The sequence below is a fragment of the Diplotaxodon limnothrissa genome, linkage group LG16 (genome assembly GCF_057381915.1).
Source record: "Diplotaxodon limnothrissa isolate DT_005_m linkage group LG16, D_limnothrissa_male_GT1.1, whole genome shotgun sequence".
In the NCBI taxonomy this organism is placed as follows: Eukaryota; Metazoa; Chordata; class Actinopteri; order Cichliformes; family Cichlidae; genus Diplotaxodon; species Diplotaxodon limnothrissa.
The window spans coordinates 37071060-37084030 of NC_140611.1; the positions used below are offsets into that span (position 1 = coordinate 37071060).

At 41.6% G+C, this 12971-nt stretch overlaps 1 protein-coding gene across 1 annotated transcript in view; it reads right to left on the reverse strand.

Annotated features, from left to right (window-relative positions):
• The window catches only part of adarb1b (adenosine deaminase RNA specific B1b), a 131684-nt gene that overhangs the window by 60295 nt on the left and 58418 nt on the right, over positions 1 to 12971 (reverse strand). The gene's annotated exons all lie outside the window — the stretch shown is intronic.

A 12971-nucleotide genomic window follows, 5' to 3' on the forward strand; every position in this document is an offset into this window, starting at 1 on the left:
TAGCATTCATCCACCTTATAGAAGCATCCTATCTATGGGCTACAATCTTTTTCTAACAACAATAACATCACAAAATAATATCTACCACAATTTTCTTTTGAATAAGTGTATCAAGAACACCTACTAGTCTGAAAATAAGTAATAAATTATTATAAATAAATAAACTTTATGCACAGTTTTTTGTTTTCTAGTCTTGAGAAACGTGTTCAATTTATTTCTTTTGATTTACCTGCAATATTTACATCTTTATATTTCACCTTGCAGTCATTGTGCTATGTGACGTGTAAAAGAAAATATTCATTTTCTCATGAAATCTTTGCTCTGTGGGAAACTAGAGAAGGTCTCTTAAATATTACTGTTGTGTTTGGTTCTGTATGGCTGAAAGATAAAAATAAACACTGCTGCATCCAGATACTGCAGCTTGGTGAGTTCTTCTTTACTATTTCATGAATAAAACATTATGAATGTGATCCATGAATTAACTTGTACTATCAGCTACTGAGTAACAGCTGATCCCTTATCTCGTCTTGTGACCGCTTTGGTTACTAGACACGATTAACAATTTATCTCCTCTTAATATCCACCAGGTTGCTGGTAACCCCGTTTGCAAAAAACTCCCGCAACTCTCACTGAAACCGTCTCCAAATATCCGCCTCGAAAACTCCATTAAATTTGCAATGGAGAAATTTCCCCGTCTGAAGTGTGGCTCTGGAGATCCGCCCCATTTGCTTCAAATTCTCCTGTCAGGCATGGATGCTTCACTGCCGGCAGGAAAACAACAAATTAGAACTTCAAAGGAAAATGTCTGCTGGACTCACCTCGGCTCACTTTTTGTTTTCCGTCTCCTCTCTGGTCTGCTTTGCAGATCTGGTCTGGCATGTCACGATATTTCGATATTTCACCTCTGCGTTGTTGACATTTGAGCCACTGCCCTGCGCGGACCGCGGTATTAGCCTGACTCGTTTGAAAGAAGGCATCAAGTTGCTACAATAGATGCTTCTGAACAGGAAGACGATACTGAGTATTCATGAAACAATCTGTCTGTCTTCGCTGTGCCCACAATCTGCAATAATTCTACATGAGAATTTGCATGCGAGCCATATTCGCCGGATTGACAGAACAATCAATTAAAGCAACTTCCTCAATCACCTCTGTTTAAGCACATCATCACATCACTTATGACAGCATAATCAATTCAAATCACCGCTCTCTTGGAATTTGGTGCTCATGTGCGTGCGTGCGTGCGTGCGTGCGTGCGTGTGTGTGTGTGTGTTATTTCGGGCTACTCGTGGAACAGAGCAGCAGCAGATGTGAGAGGTAATTTGCAGCCCAGAGAGACTCTCTCTCTGGTGTATTACAAAGCATTATGGGTAGATTTGCCATCATTGAACTTGAGTGGACTTCAATGACACAGTGTTCCTTTTCAACCGATACACCCGCACTCACACGTGTGCGGTTCGTTTTTAGCTAGCCCTGACCTTCCAGGTCACATTCAGTGGGCTGCAGAGATTCAACTTTACTGAGGACAAAAAAGAAAGCCTTGTTTCGCACGCTTTCTTTTGTCTTGGTGCTTTTTACTTTCACTCTTAATCCCAAATTCTGAATGAAAACTGATGCAGAGGTTGCACTCCGTGTACTGTGTAGGGCCTGTAACAGGCTGGCGCTGGTGTGGTAAAATGCCCCGGGCAGAGTTTATATAACTAGTGTCCTAACATGAACTTGGTTACAGCCACACTGCGATGATGACACAACTATAGAGGCAGGAAAACAAGTAAACCTGAATAAGGTGCGGTTTGTTGCATAAATGCCCCCAGATCAGGCGCGCATTCATCACACGCCGGAGAAAGACGCTGTACGGTTGATGCTTGTTATTATAGCAGAATGAGAGAAAGCAGGATGTAACAGAGCTGAAAGGAAGTGACATAATGGGACAAACCGGCATCTAAAAGGTTGGCGGCGGCTGAAGCAAGCAGAGGCAAACAGACACAAACAATTGGCAGCAACATTTTTGACATGAACAGACAATGAGGTCATGGGCTGTTTTTGGTTATTTTCGGTCCTGTTGGAGCTCACCCTGGGCCTCTGACAGCACCCAGTGCTGACGCCGGTGTTCCCGGGCCGTAATACCGCCGCTCAGGTCTGTTCAGAGTGACTTCAACCGCTGTCCAGCCATTCCACTACACTCAAGGAGACACTAGGGCAGGGGTGGGCAATCTCAGTCCACGAGGGCCGGTGTCCCTGCAGGTTTTAGATGTGTCCTCGAACCAACACAGCTGATTTAAATGGCTAAATTAGCTCCTCGACATGTCCTGCAGTTCTCCAGAGGCCTGGTAACGAACTAATCATGTGATTCAGGTGTGTTGACCCAAGGTGAGCTCTAAAACCTGCAGGGACACCGGCCCTCGTGGACTGAGATTGCCTACCCCTGCACTAGGGCAATGATGCTCACTCCAGTGTAGCAGGCAAAAAACACACCAGCAGAAGATTGTTTAGGGGAGGGAGGAGAAGTTGCTCCCACCACTGGAGCGACGTCAAATCAGCCAACGATACATAATGTCATCTGACTGCTTAGAGGAGCACTTAAACATGCCAGCAAATTTCTGTGATTTTACGACATGCAACATTCAAGAGGCAGACATTTTTCTTTCTATCGCATCAATTTTTCATATATTGACTGAGCGGGCACAAATGGACCGGCATTTGACAACACCACAACATCAGCAGCACATCTGAGTGTAGGTTTTAAAATGAGCTACAGAGGTCATACGTTTTTACTGAATATAAGCAGGAAAAAGGAGGGAAATGGACGAATGGGCAAACACGTCGCTGCGAAAGGAAGCGAGGGAGTAAAATGTTCTGCAATGCCTTATTTTCGTCAAAGATTCGCATTAATAACATTCTCGTTCAACAACACATTACCAGGCATATTTTAAGCTCTCTCTTAAAACCTCTGAATTGTTTCCCTAATGTGCAGCACTCCAAGTGCAGAGTGTCACAAACAAACTGCAGGAGGTAGTTTCAATTAAAGATTAGCCCCCAAAATAAGCAGAGCTGCTCTGAGTAACTAAATAGCTATTCTACTGCATTTATCTCCATTTCAGGGAGCTTACTTCGAGTAGCGCTCTTGTTTGAAATCCTGCCAAAACTTTCATGGAACACCACCTCCAGAATGACACTCCTCTCGGCAAAACACCACGGGCAAACCAGAACAGCGCAACGGGCTTTAGTCAGCTGTAGGCAGCAAATCTAGATGTTGAAAGCTGTGAAAATAATTATGACCGCAAACCTTCTGCTTATCATGAAAACAAATTGATTTTTTCCCACATATATTATATTTGTTTGGAGCATTTGCTTTCCTGTAAATAGAAGACCTGCACAGGCGTAGCAGCCCACAACAACCCACCTCCTGCCAACATACACCAGGATGATAATGAGTGACTCATCATTGCTAATTTGCTGTGCTAATTTTATCAGCAAACTTCACAGGCTTGAAGAAACCTTGCTATGGCAGAATGGCTGAACAGCTTGATGCGTTACACAAGCAAGGTTGCAATGTCAAAAGAAGCGCTGTGTTCTCCAGTCAAAGTGATAAATGCCATTCAGCTCTGATGAAATCTTCAAAGACGCTTTTTAGGTTTTTCCCTCACGGTCAGCGTCGTACAGCGTCGATGTCGCCTTCGTACCTTTACAAAGGCGACATCAGTGCCAAACACAGTTATTCTTAATCACAGAAAATGTGTTGGTTGCTGAGGTTTCCTTTGTTATGTATCTGCATCACTATGTAACAGATTGACGCACCAGTGGAACCAGCTGCCTCAACTAAATCCAGATGCAGACATCAGATCACAATCCACCGTTATTTCATTACTAAAGCTGCTTCACCAAACTCTAAAATATCTACTAGCAAAGCAGGCCAAACGTTCTGTTGCTGACTACATGAACAAACACAAAACAAACTTCCTGCATCTGAGGAACCAGTGTCCTCACAGGAATAGTTAAACCAGTCAGTGCAGTGTGCGAGTGGCTAACAGCAGAAAATGAAAGAATGTTGTTACAGCCTTTGCAGTACAGCACATTTAATTTCTGATGAGCCCTCCAGAAATGGTAACACAAACACACGAACTGGACATGGAGCTTCTGGTTAGCGATCTACATGCTTCACCTGCATAACCAACGCTGCTTTGCTGCTTCCTCAGTCAGAGCACATAGAGGTTTTTGACAAAATGACAAAAAATAAAGTGAAAACCTTCAGACTCATCCTGACAGGCGTCACAGCGATGTGCAGTGTTTAAACAATCACTTTTACAAAGTTTGTGCTTCAGTTTTCTTGTGTTTTCTTTCTGTGCTGCTTAGCACTAATTAGTCAACGTTTATTATGCAGTCTGCCACCCAAGCTAACAGGTTATCACTGATAAATTAGCGCTCCAGGTTTCATCCATATAAGGTGACGTCATCTAGAGCTGTAGAGAAAATTCAGATGGATCCTAAAATATGACAATGATTTTTTAATTTTACAGCCAGGATTACAAAATAAGTCGAGTCGAGTGTCATACTCGGGAGAACTACATCGTGGCAGCCAAAACACAAATGTTTGAACACCACAAGCACTGGGTGACATCACCTCCACATCCACGCTCTGTAAAATAAATATTATAGCGCAACCATTTTATTATAAAATAAACCGTGACCGCTAAGCTAACTAGTTTAAATATTTCTATTAACATTAATCTCAAAACAAAGTAAAATAATAATTTTTTGACATGCTGGTAACCGACTTGTCCACCAGTATGGTGCTGACCACAATGTAAGGCGACCGACTGGAGCATTTGAAAACGTGAGTGTGTGCGACAGCAACTCCACGTGTGTTTAGCAGTATGTCAGTTTGGCATAGCTATTCCTCTTATTTCAGTTCTTATATAATGGAGATCATTCCAGAAAAATGTGACAGCCAACTCGCCATGACGCAGTTATGTTGAAAGGGCCGAGTGCCGCAGGGAGAAAACAACATCGCTACAGATCACAAATGTTATTCACTCAATGGAGATAATGAAACACACACACACACATGTTGGGTATTCATATCTTGTGGGGACGTCTAATTGACATAACGCGTTCCCTAGCCTTTTACCCAAACCCTAACCATGAAAATGAATGCCTAACCCTGACCGTGACCCTAAACCTAACCATAACCCAACTGTAACTCTGTCACTAAAACCACATTTTGAGTCTCAAAAATGCCTTCAAACTTGTGTGAACCAGGATTTTGGTCCCCATAAGGGCTGTTGGGCCCCACAAGTATAGTAAACTTCAAATTTGTGTCCCCACAAAGATATGAATACACGCTCACACACACACGCACCAAATGAATCTTTGCAAGTTACTCTATCTGAAGCACCTTTTGACCTGTAATTTATACATGTGCTTGTTTTTAATCAAAGCATGCAGTTTGTGATTATTCAGTATTTGAGCTGACTCGACTGCATTTGTTTTATCAGAACAAAAATACGCCCCATTTCAAGGTGTTACAACTTTGACATTCACTCTTTTCAAAGTTTTTCCAACAAAGACACTGTAAATGTTTCACAAATTGAAATGTCACGACCTGGCATTTAAGCTAGTTGATTAAAAAAAAAAAGAAAGAACATCAACAAATAACTTCACTGCATGGGAAATCTATTTTCAAACACTAGCATTGCTGAAGTACGCTTTGTTGCCTGTGTGAGAAAAGGAGAGAACGACAGTAAGGGACAGTGAATCATGTGGTTTGAGGCATGGTGTCAACATCACCCACCGAGAGCAATCTGCTGTGGTGTAAGGATGGGGCTTTCTCTGCCAGGATAAATCTTAGTTGGCTAAATCTGAATAAAATGATTTATTTTCTCTTATATTTTTAATATTTTTAAACCTGAAAACAAAAATCAAGATTTCAGACTACGCAGATTTGTAAAAGCTAAAATCATTAGCTTCACTACACTTTGTCGGTGTCTAAAATTAGCAAAATGTCAGCAAATCCTGAGATATTTTTAGCTGTGTGACATTTCAGAAGTCAGTTTGTGGCTTAATGATTCGTCTCTGTGTGCAGGTTACAGTTAAATGATGGCTACTGTTTCAGGTCCAGATGTGACAGTGGTGCTATTGGGGATCTGTCCCCGTCAAAGAGTCTGTGGGTGGAGAAGCTTGGTTTGTGGATAAGTTGTGAGCAGTTTATTTATGTGATATCAGAAGTGTTTTAAGTTTTTAGCGAATATGATTTAAATGCAAACAACAGAACTTGTGTATTCCCACATAAAATATCTTGTTTAAGTGCTATTTTAAAATCCCAAGAGCCACAACTCTTATCTCTGACTTAAATATTCAACAGTGTCTTGAAAAGCTATAGAACAGAGCCGCAGCGTTAAAGCCAGCAGCTATGTGTTTCATGGGTTACACAGAAAATGGTCAGTAAATTTACTCAGCTGTGGGTGAGTGTTATTTCTCTCATCTGGCAAATAACAAAAAAAAGAAAAGTTGGCTGTTTCCTGCCTATTCTTCTCACCCTCTGTAGATTTTAAGCAGAACCGTGGGAGGACTTCACAAACAAGCAACTGCATTATGTTATCTGATACCAGTTATATCAGAGCGATGCAAATCTGCGATTTTAAATCCTAAAAGACTTGCAGTTTAATATACAGACATAATCGCAGTTGTAATGTTGGCAAAAATAACACTTTTTCTCCTTCAGTTGGTAGGTTTTTGATATGATAAAGGCTACAACGATAATATTATTGTTTAGATAGCTTACAAGATGCAGACATACAGCTCTTGTGCCGTCACTACAGGACGTCGGTGATATAGCAGGGTTGACTGTAAGTATGTCATCATCGTTATCTATCTCAGACCTCGTGTCCATTTATCTACGCTTCCATGATTCCTGGCTACCACTGTTTACAGACTGATGGGTTTACTATGCGGTGGTAGGGAGTGCGTAGCTTGTTGAAAACCTGGAGTGTACAAAAACAGCTCATGCATGCACAATGTCTGGTGTACACTCCGTCTCTATTAATATTTGAAACCCCGCAGCTCCATCTCTTATCGCTCCGCTTCTCCCCTACCTCTGCTACCCTTAGAGCAGCTTCATACAATCCATCTGGTTTGTACTGACTGCACCCTCAGTGAGGCGGGGGGGGGGGGGGGGGGGGGGGGGGGGGGGGGGGGGGGGGTACGCTGTGATTCATTTTAAGCAATCTCTGAATCTGGTTGCAAGACACTTTATGAAGTGCAACTCAGGCAGAATTTATATTGACCAAGTGCATGACTGTCATCCTGCAGCTAGGTATCCCAGGCTATCTGTATGTCTTATGCTGATTATGGTTAAAACGCCTTTCAAAACCAGTCGGGTAGTTGAAACGTCCGTCAGAAAACCAACAATAAAGCAGAGACTTAGAAAAGGTGTCCGTGTCAATCTCAAACATATCAAACAACAGAAAGTTGTTCATAATTTCCATTTTGATGTCTTAAGGCTGGGCTTCCCTGCTTTTTTCCTGCACCGATGTTTCTTCTGATGTTCATTAGTGTTTGAACTCACATACTGATCCTCCGGGGACTTCAGGGATAATGAGTCGAGTACAGGGTTTTTCCTGCACACGAGCATTTTATAGCCTTTTTAAATATTAAAACAGGTTTTACCAGAGGCAAACAAAAAAGCAGCAGCACTGTGACAACAGATATTTTTAATCAATGACAGCTACATTAAATTAAGAGACTCACTGCCTTTATTGTGTATGAGACAACCATGATATCCACAATCCAGTGTTAATTTTTAGGTTTAAGTAAATCCACACATCCACAAATAAATACAAGAATATACATATATACGTGCATCTCTTTAAACACAGTCTCTTTAAACCTGCAGTAATTATAGCTCGCCAATTAAATCCCTGACAGCTGTAATTATGCTAATTCTGATGTGTAATCTGATCAAGGTGAGGAGGACCACACAACAGGCTCTCTGTCCTGCCGGACATGCTGGAGAAATTCAGAAATAACAGCAGCAGCAGGACTGAGTGAAAACTGGTTAAGACCAAAACAATCTGATCTGATAAGCCACCACGCCGATTCGACTCGGTGTGGCGGCTGATTAGCGGGGCAAGCATTAGCATGTCGGCTCGGGGCCACTGTGGCACCTAAATGAGCCTCATTAATTTAAGAATGCATCTTTTCAGGAATGAAACACAAAGTAAGAACAATAGTTGGCCACCCACAGCACACCAGCGACAACAACAAGCACCTTTAAGAGCGCAAACCTCTGCCAAGGAGGTGTGAATTTGTGTATTTTTTTTGTTTTAACTGTTCACTGTCAACCTGACTTTTTGTTTTCCTTAACAAGTAATCAAGATGTTTAATTAAAAAAGGAGACGTAGCATAACTTGCAGATTTCAGTTCATATTTCAGTCTAACGTTAGCTACCAAGCTGATACTGAAATCCCCCAAAAACTGCAGCAGATGTTCTCAAAAACACAAAGATGGCTGTTTGTGTGTTAAGTGATGTGTTTCTGATTATGTTTTGTCGCGGATTGTTTATAATCCATCTCGCAGTGTCACAACGGAGCCAAACACGAGGCTGGTCGTGAAAATAATCTTCGCTTTCATATTTTACATCAATTAGATGTCAGTTTGAAGGTGAAGTGCTGACCACCACCCTTTGTTTTATCTCTGCAAACGTAATGCGATAGTCCCGAGTCTGTCAGCTGTGTAGTCTGTGCTCGTGGTGAGTGTGTTTGCTCGTGTTCTGTGATCACATTTGGATTTCTGTGCGCTATTTCCAAACATGTGTCTCTGCAGATCTGTGCACAGACATCCGAGGAGGGTTTTTCCATTTGAAATGATCTGAGAATTATGCTTAGAATGACAGATAACCAACGCAGACATGGGTGATGGATTTTTATTCCTGTGGGGGCGCTTCCATTAGTAACACTGTACGGTTTTATCTGCGAGTCTGTCGGTAATTATTGTGTAAATTGTCTGTCTGATCAAATGGGCTGATCCGAGGTACACTAATGTGTGATGCTTGCCAAGCTGGTGTTGTCTTCAGCAAGTCAATTTGTGGATGTATGTGCAAATGAATAAAGAAGCTCAATATACAGCTGGCACAAAGAAGCAATCCATATGGTTATATGACACTGAGGATGCATCATTTGCACAACAATTTAAGATAAAATATTAAATTTGTTTAATTACTCATTTGTTTTTTGGGGTTTGGGATTTTCATCATTTCATTAATGAAATTCACTAAAACCTGCAACACAAACTGTCCTGTGGTTTCTGCACTCACATGCACTGGGTTATAGAATAAGACCAGTTCAAGTTCGTCATGAACAAGCAGGATTATTGTTGTGAAGAGATTCTACTACAGGAAATCTAAAAGGTGGATGCAGCTAACACCCATTAGTTTCCATGTTGAAGCTTCCATATGAGCCCTTTAGCTGTCTTGGTGTTTTGTGATGTGATTGTAAGAGTGACGAGTGGATCTTACTGTGAATCTGCACACTAGCCGGCTAACAACTGGTCAATCACAAGTCGTTAGCCAAAATCCATGAAACGGACTTGATCAGTATGACCTGAAATAGTTGACTGACAGAGCACCGCTTTCCCACAGACATGTGAGCACTTACAGTATCTCGTGACACTGATTCGTCTGCCATTTTGAATGCATGACAATCATGGTGACAATGTAAGATCAAATGAATAAGGCAGCAGTCACACAGGCTGCGCTGCGACCATCTGGCAACCACCGGAAAAAATGTGTATTACCCAAACAGTTGGCAAAAACCTTGTGATCGCTTTAGTCACTTGGATGAATGACGAAACATTTCTCCCTCTGAAAACAACGTCCAGATGAACACAATCGACCTTCTGGGATTTGGTCACTAGCATACTGGTGCGGTTGTAGTTTATAGACGTGTCCACAAACATGATCCAGCGACTCTCTGAGGAGTTGTGAAACTGTAAAAAGTGCAACATGAACAGGAAGCAGATTCTCTTTGTGTTCAAGGTAAAAATGATGCTTTTTCAAACATGTTGGTGCAGCGCTGAGGCACAAGTTTTCCTCTGAAGGTGAACCTTCTACAATTTCTTTATACATGACACTTTCTAAAGTTTAGTTACTGCTCATTTAGCAGTTATAAATACTTGCTAACTACAAGCTAATTACAGGCAAATGTGGCAAAATGTTAATAACCAAAACAATCAATCTGAGACGTTTGGTGCAGAAACTTTTTTGCAACCCTTTAGCAACAGCCAGCAACCTCCAGGAACCCCTGCAGCCAGTCAGGAAATGCACATTTTCTGGTGGTTGTATCATATCTCCAATATGGCAAATAACTTTTGAGCAGAGTGCTTAAAACATGACATCACGTGACGAACTTTAATATGACAGGAAGCCCTATTCAGACATGAATGGCATAAATGTCTGAAGTAAAGTTTAAACAGTGAATGGCTGCAGAATTAAAGGACTTTGAAATCAGATGATTCTTTCTGATACACCTGTATATTATCCAAGGGGTTCTATTACATGCCACAAGTGTAGAGTCATACCTACAGTGACTATATTTACAATATGTCAGAACCAAATAATAATACCTACCTAATAATTTATCCAAGAGGTATACAGAGCTGCTGTTAAAGTGAAGATATGTAAACACAATCCCGCCATTGTAGCGGGAAAAAGTTCAATCATGGTCTAACGCTCTGTCTGGCAGTTTGTGCGGTTTAAAACAGATGTCATTGAAACACTAAGCAGACTGAGTCTGCAGGATTGAATCTACACTATCAGCGACAGCAGCTGCTTATTGCAGATTTGTCTGAATGACTGCACTGTTTTCACATCTGGTCACTGCTTTCCAGCTTCCAAAAAAATGCGGGCTTTGATACCGGACGCTTCGCCGTCGGTGTGGTCAAAGGCGAGGATGGACGGGCAGACAAGTTCAATAACCAGTTACATGCTGGAAAAAAAGAAAACGACAAGCAGCTTAACAGGGTGTCGGTAATAAGTGTGAAAAAAAGCAGCTCCAGATGCGTTCTTCACATATAAAGACGCGTTAATCAAAGCGATCCGGTGCTCTGAACCGCTCTGGCTGCTGGATCACACACAACATATGAGGCATCTGAAGTGAGACGAGCCAAAACACTGGAACATAATTCTATTAAGAAATAAGGCGATGTTTATTTTATGATACTTTACAATGCTGATGTTGATTTTCACACAGCACACTGTGCTCATCAGCAAAGCATCCTAATCAGCTGCTTTCCAAGAGCAACATCAGAGGGAAATGATTTATGAGGATGAGAATCTGAGATTAGAGGACAGATGATGGAAGGAACTTTGAGGCAGAAGCCAATTTTACACAATCACGTCTCCTCTCTACCAATAAAACTAATACTGTTCCAGCCAGGCTTTCACTTTGACTGAATAACTTGTTCCTTGTGTTTCTCTGGATTTGATTTTTTAGGTAGACACACTTGACAAGCTGCTACGAGTAAAGACATCGGCCCAAAGTACAGTACTGTGCAAGCATCTTGAGCCTCCCCTCATTTCTTTACGTTTTGCTTCCAAAGAAACAGATTTTTTTTTTCCCAACGTGAGCTTGAGAAATTCATTTAGATTTATTTCACTGAATGCATGCAAAATACCAAAGATAAAGCCGTTTAAGAGGCAGCAAAGTGATTCCCAAAGAGCTATTAGCTGAAAATTTGACACTTCCCAGCAGGTTCGCAGTGTCCTAAAAAATGTTGATGAAACTGGATGAGTGGAGGATAAAAGCAGCAGATGAACAGTATTTGAAAGTCATGTCCTTAAGAAAAAGGAAAACATCCAGTAAGGACCTGAGAGTTGCACCTGTTCCTTCAGCTGATCCATCTGCTGTTCACCGAAACCTGATCAGAAAAGGTCTCAGTAGAAGGATGGCTGTCAAGCAGGGAGAAAAGGCTGAAGTGTGTGAATATGAAAAGAAGAATACAGAAGAGAGATATTACAGTGAACACATGCAGCCATCTGTAAAGTACGGTGAAAACTCTGACACGGTTTGGGGCAGCATTTCAGCCTGAGGTGCTGGAGATCAAGACGGATGAAAATATAAACACAGAGAAGTACCGTCAGAATCTACAAAGGGTTTGGCAGCAGATTCACTTTTCAGCACGACAATGATCCCAAATGCAGTAAAAGGACACCCGGATGGAAAAACACAGAGTGGGACACCATCAGTCATGGACTGGCCTCCCCAGAGCCCGGACCTCAGCCCTACTGAAGCAGTGTGTGACCAGAGAACAGAACAAAAGGCAGAAACATGCAGAGGAGAGCTCTGACTGTCCTTCACAGAGGCTGCAGGACTCTTCCTGAACATGCTTAAAGAAATGAGAGAAAGACTCAGACTGTGCTAAAGAATAAAGGCGTTCATATCAAATATTGACTTTCAAGCTCGTTAGAATTTTACAAACAGTTTTTGCCAAACAAAAACAAAAACAGGCCTGTTTGCAAATGTTTCAATAAACAGCTGCGCGTTTTCTCATTTTTCTAGCAAAATATTTAAAATATTTGACTTTTTACATATTAAAAAAGATTTATTGTGGAAACATCGAACTTTGCTTCGAATCCTCAGGAAAAGTTTGATCTGTTTCCTGAGCAACGGAGACCACATCTGCTTTCGGCTTGTTACAGGGTTCCTGTAACTAAAACATGTGGTCATCTAATCTTCTGCATCTGGTCAGCGTCAGACTGGTCAGAAACACGCTGGACAGAAATATATGAGGTGACAGAGGAAGTTGCACAGAGAGATATTGACACAAAGATGCCATGTGACGTGAGACGAGCAGGTGGATGTTGGTTTCGGGAAAACAAACTGGAGTTTGGATCGCTTACACTGCAGCCGGCAGATGTGGTGAAGAATCATACTCGTAATTGGAGTCAGTCAAATCTGAATAAACAGAAACAATTTTCC